The sequence below is a fragment of the Canis aureus genome, chromosome 12, assembly GCF_053574225.1.
Source record: "Canis aureus isolate CA01 chromosome 12, VMU_Caureus_v.1.0, whole genome shotgun sequence".
NCBI lineage: Eukaryota > Metazoa > Chordata > Mammalia > Carnivora > Canidae > Canis > Canis aureus.
In genome coordinates, this window is record NC_135622.1 from 52,021,096 (window position 1) to 52,027,095 (window position 6,000).

Genomic DNA, 6,000 nt, shown 5'->3' on the forward strand with positions numbered 1-6,000 from the left:
ATAAATGCAGTGCATTGTCTTAAAAAAGTAAATAGTTGGTGGTTTCACAGCAGGTCATCTGTGTTAGAAGCACAGTGAAATAAGGTAGTGGAAAGCATAAGAATCATGATGAACTACCGAACTTGCACGCTTTAAGTTAGCTAGTAAGGGTATAGAACATCTCTTTAATGTATTCAGAGGCACCTTATTATTAAAATGTCAAACCTCTGTGAGGATTCTTGAGTAATTTGCTATTCCATTTCTGTTTCATTCATTAAGTAGTTTCTGAAGCACCCCCAGGATACCCATTTGTGCAGTTCTCAATGAACCAGGCTGGGAGCAACTCAAACTATTTTGACTCGCTTAAGAGAGCATAAATTATCTTTAGAAACAAACTGTAAATGAGGCATGCACCGTTGTGGTCTCTTCACAGTATGAATATGCTAAAATAATTCCATAGCTCAAGAGACACATGATCTAAGTGGTACACATAGCTACCATAGTCTGGGTTTAGATTCCTTCTTTGACTTGTTAATATCAATTCTTGTAAGTAAGGAAAAATAACTTATATTTGACTTATTAAGAGATAAAAGGAGGAGTGCCTGGGTGGCTCAGTAGGTTGGGCATCCGACTTGTGGTTTCAGCTGAGGTCATGGTCCCATGGGTCATGAGATCGAGCCCCAACATTGAGCTCCACACTCAGTGGGGAGTCTGGTTGGGATTCTTATTTATTTATTTATTTATTTATTTATTTATTTATTTAGGGGGGGATTCTCTCTCTCTCCCTCTGCCCATCCCCCCACTCACATGCTTTCTCTCTCTAAAATAAATAAATAAACCTTAAAAAAAGAGAGATAAACAAAAATATTCATGGATTAAAATGACTCTTAAAGGTATTATTATAGGCCTTTTATATTTGTAGTGAGAATAAATTATGTAATAATCTTTAGTCCAGCTTATCCTTTCAGTAACAAATATTGAAAACAACATCAATTGTGCATATATTTAGTCAAATTTTAATTTCTTAGTATAATTACCAAGGTGCCTACAACAGATTCCTAGAATAAATATTAAATTGACATCTTTTACAGAGTATCTACTATAAGAGACATTGAGCAAATATTGTGGAAATATGAAAAAGGTCATTGAAATCTTTGCCCTTGTGGACTGTGCTTTCATATTGTAGATATGCCTTTAAGATGAAAATGTTCCTTGATATACTACACTTTTTATGTATTGGAGGGATGGATTAAGTAATTTATATGGATCCCATCCCGTTCATAAACTCTATTTATTTATGTGAATTAACCACTGGGATGGTAGAAATATCAATCATTTATTACCTTAATTGTGTACCATTTAATACTTTAGGAAAACTAATACTTTTATATCAGTTACAAATGTAACTGAGTTGGACATTGTCAATTTCAACCTAGATTAAACGGAATGTGACCCTTCTTTAAGAATGACCTTCCAATTTTCCTAAATACTTACTAATTGAAGGAGAATAGATACGACTCAATACAAAGAAAAAGACCTTTAGAATGACATTAGAAGATGTTGTTCTCATGAATTAGGATATCACTTCTTTGAAATTGACATATATGATCATTTTATGAAACTCCCCTTGGAGCTCCTCAGTAACGTTTGGAATCCATACCGATATGCAACCCCAACAGAAAATCTGAAGCTTGCACAGGACAACATTTCTAATTATGCTATCCTATTCCAGATGAGATTCACAGCATAGCAAATGAAAGCAGGGCACTTAGCAGCTACAAGTCTCTGCAAAGGCTACCTGGTGTTCAGAATAACCTGGGCATGACTGTTTTCAGAATGGGATAGTAAGACCAGGTGACGTTTATTAGGGACAGACACTCTCCAAGACAGAGCTCAACCCAACTTAGCAATGGCTTACCATGAAGGGAAGGGTTAAATTAAATTGTTAATCAGTGGGGCCCCTGGCTGGCTCAGTCTGAAGAGCATGCAGAGCATGCCTACTCTTGATCTCAGGGTCTAGATCTCAGGGTCATGAGTTCAAGCCCCACAATGGAAGTAGAGATTACTTAAAACAAATAAAAATTTTTAAAAATTGTTATTTTTTTCATATGTTGAGGAACTCACCCCCATTCTTCCTTAAAAACTTCCAAGAGAGGGCAGCCCTAGTGGCTCAGTGATTTAGTGCTGCGTTCTGCCCAGGGTGTGATCCTGAAGACCCGGGATCGCGTCCTGCGTCAGGCTCCCTGAGTGGAGCCTGCTTCTCCCTCTGCCTCTCTCTCTCTGTGTCTCTCATGAATAAGTAAATAAAATCTTAAAAAAAAACAACAAAAAACTTCCAAGTGTATTTAACTCATCTTTCAAATGAGAAAGAAACTCAGACTGTCTTCCTCAAGCCTTCCCTAATGCCTCAGCTTCTTGCAGGTAAAAATTCCTGGCATTTCCCCAAAGGGGACATCTGTGGTGGTTGTGGTTATCTTTCTGAGGACCCAGGAGATTACATTTTTCCAAAGAGGCACAGGAGGGTCTGGATTATCTTTAAAAGGCCTAGAGCTTTACTGTATGGGCATGTGGGAGAAAAAATGAGAGAGAAATAGAAAAATCGAGCGAGAGGAAAAGAGAAAATACAAAGAAGGAAAGAGAAGAAGGCCCAGGTAGGTTGATATGATTGCTTGCTTTGCAGTCCCAGTGCAGCAAGACAGAGGAGGCAGCTGTGCAAGTGCTTTCCAAGCCCTAAAGGCTTTGCAAGCGGCACTGCTGTCCTCTGGAGCGCCCACTTCAGGCTGAGCCACTCCAGCATTCTTCCTTCAGTCTTCCTGCCCCCCACCCCTCCCCTTCTCTGCAGGTGGCTGCATCTGGAGGATTTCCATGAAGGCTGGGGACAGTCAGGCATCTTGGATTTGGGTTCTGCCTTCTAGGAGCCAGAGAAGGGTTGGCAAAACCCATTGTGTGTTTACACTGCAGCTGCCTCACCACGCCAGGTCCCAGGTCCTGGAGCTGCAGCAGTTTGGGAAGATGCAAGTTGGGTAGAAGAGTGAGGACGGCGCCTGCAGTGTCTCTGAAGGCTGGAATCCCTGAAGGATTTGGACGGAGAGGAGATGGAGAGGGGCCTGAACAGACCTCAAACAGGAGCTTTGAGTGGTGTGACAGTTCTTTCTCAGAAAAAATAAAATAAAATTCCAAAGATTCCAAAGAAATTAACTGAGATGCAGAGGAGGCCAGGAAGACCAGGTTAAACATTGAATAAGGTGGGCATATTGGAGGTGAGGGGCAATAGAAAAGAGATAGAAAGAGACCTTCCAAGAAAGGAGAAATGATTCAGTGTGAAAAGGAATCCTTGGGACTCTCTTGAAAGATGTGCTGGAGACCAGACAATTGTTTATTTGAAGACTAGCAATGTCACTGAGGATGATAAATGTGTAGAGAGAAAGGGGACATTACCACTCCACATCACTCTGTAATTGTTTATTTCCCTAGACTAGAAGTTAATTGACTTTTCCCCAGCTCTGTAGTTCTGGGCCTCAGTTTCCTCATCTGTAAAACAAGGGGTTTGGGCTAGATGCTTTTGAAGGTCTCTGCCTGATGTGACTCTCTCTGTCAGCCTAGGAGCCAGGGTATCTGATACTAAGCATCTCTGAGATTCCCCATTCTTCCTGCACTGCCCATTTATCAATGCAGTGTAAAACATCTGCACCATTCATGGAGCAGATTCCAACTCTCAGTGATGATGGGGAGTATGGCTCAATTATGACAAGACATTGATCCTTGAGCCCTGGAGTAAGGAAGGGAAGAACAGTCATTTACACTTTGGGTTTCCAAGGTTAGATATAGTCTGGAATATTTTATTTTCAGAATTTATCCTTTGTAAATTGTAAATTCCTTTGAGGGGTTCGAAATAGTTGGACCGACTAAAGGGCCAAGGGGTCCTATAATGATCTGCCTTATTTTAAGGAAAATTTATGTCACTACAGAAATTGAATCTGCTTTTTCCATGGAAATCCAGCTCACACTGGCCACATTCTTCTCTTGTCTGCCTGCTTCATGCCATTCTGCCAACTGCTTCAGTGCAGCATTTTCTGGAGTTATTAAACACCCAAGCTTAATGAGAGTGCACTTATGGGTGAAGTATTCAATGATGCAGAACCATCTCCCCTTCTCAACACACACGTAAGCAGTTTAGATAATAGTGGAGATAAAATATGTTTTCGTAAGTTTTATTTTTGTCTCAACCTGAAATTCCTTGAATTTTTAAAAATTAATATGTAGAAATACAACTCCTTCGCTCCTCTTGTCTTTGAGTGGGATTGTGACACACAGATAGTATCCACTTGTGTTTTCTACACCCACTAGCATTTCCATTTCATTTTAGTCTCCAAAATATGGGCAGGAGCACAACTCTAGAAAAATGGATTCCCACTCTCGCATCTCACAGGGCACTGATCCGTGCAGTGCTGAGCACTTGCACGGAGCCTCACCATCTCCTCCGACCCTCGCCGTGATTCACCAGTGCCCCCGGGTTTCCATAGGGGGTTTGACCTTGCAAAGACCCTGCTTCAATTTCTGGGCAAGGAACAACCCATTTTAACTCAAAACACAAAACGACCTTTTCTCCTTTAAAGAAAGGCTACCAAATGTAACACATCTGGGCTTACATTTCTCTACCCTGCATTCCAGAATGTGAATACGGGATGCAAAGGCAGGTAACTAGTTTGGGTCTGACAGTTCCCATTCAGAGGCTCTGAGACTCAGACTCTGTTCAAAACAGACGGCTGACTATGTGGTTGAGCATCTTTCCCTTTTTTTTTTTTTTTTTTTGCCCATTCACCATCATGACGAAAAATCAAAACCGAAAAATTTTCTGCTCATTTCTCAATACTAAGAAAAGAGCTTCTTTTGCGCCTCGCTCCGTGGCTCTAAACACTAACATCCCGCTTGGAAACCAACCCTGCTTTCCACACCGCATCTCGTCTACTCAGTTTCACTTAGCAAACACCTTCACTGCTCTTCCACGGTGAGAAAAATGGTGCACCAACCCCACGGATGACAGGTTGGTACTTGACTGCAACCGCTCAATAGTTTTATCAGCAACCGGAAAACTTCACAATCGGTCAATTAGCTACTTAAATCCGAGTAAGGCAATCTGCTTATTTATAGACTTACACTAAAAAGCACCTCTGTTCCACCTATCTTAAATCTAGCCCAAGACAATCCCCTAAACACGCCGCATATCAACACTCCTCCTTCCCCCACCCCCATTATCCCAAAAGATCCCCCCACTAAGAACACATTCAGATGGTCAGCATTAACCAGAGCAATGGTCACCGTGCAGTTAGAGGCATCTATGCAAAGTATGTGACAATACCCAAAGCATCTCTCAGACAACTGGCTGTACTACACATGCAGAAAAGCAAAGAAGATTGCATTTTCCACTTACAGTTATAGCGCTGCGCACGGTCACTTAATGAAAATGATAAAACTCAACAGTTCTTTATATGTATGTATAATTCAGATAAACGGTTAAGCCGTCTCTCTGTGTGGTTCTCTCGCGCTCTTTTTTTCCTCTGGAGCTCTAGGCTGCTTAAATCCCTCTTGGATCGCGCCTCGCAAACCCAGCCGCCGCCGCAACAAGCTCGGGTAAGTCTATGCTGCAGATTGGGAATCCCATAGAAAACCTAGGGTCGCTGGAGCGGGATGCGCAGGCGCGCGAGCCGCCGCCTCTCCAGGCACCCCCTCCCCTTTCTCCTCCTCCCTCCTCCGGCTCCGCAGCCCCAGCTCTGGGAGCTCAGGCGCCGGTGACCAAAAGCAGCCCGGCGTTGGCGCATGCTCAGTTGGAGGGGCTCGGAGTGCCCGCGGGTGGATTCCGTGTCTCCGGATTTTAGCAGAAACTCAAAAGGAAAGTGCCGAGGCACAGGGAGCCTGGCTCCGGGAGCAGCCTGCACCTGGACGGGCGGTGGGGACGGCGAGTTGGGCTCGCCACACCCCACCCTAATGGAGTCTGATGGTGGAGGCGAAGGCCAGAGATGG

The 6,000-nt window shown here is 43.0% G+C and overlaps 1 protein-coding gene across 1 annotated transcript in view; it reads right to left on the minus strand.

Annotated features, from left to right (window-relative positions):
• VSNL1 (visinin like 1) overlaps positions 1 to 5,736 on the minus strand; it is a 103,139-nt gene extending 97,403 nt beyond the window's left edge. Inside the window, exon 1 of the mRNA XM_077844062.1 lies at positions 5,411 to 5,736. The gene's annotated coding sequence lies outside the window, so the exon portion shown is untranslated. The remainder of the gene's footprint in view (positions 1 to 5,410) is intronic.
• Positions 5,737 to 6,000: the final 264 nt, after the last annotated feature.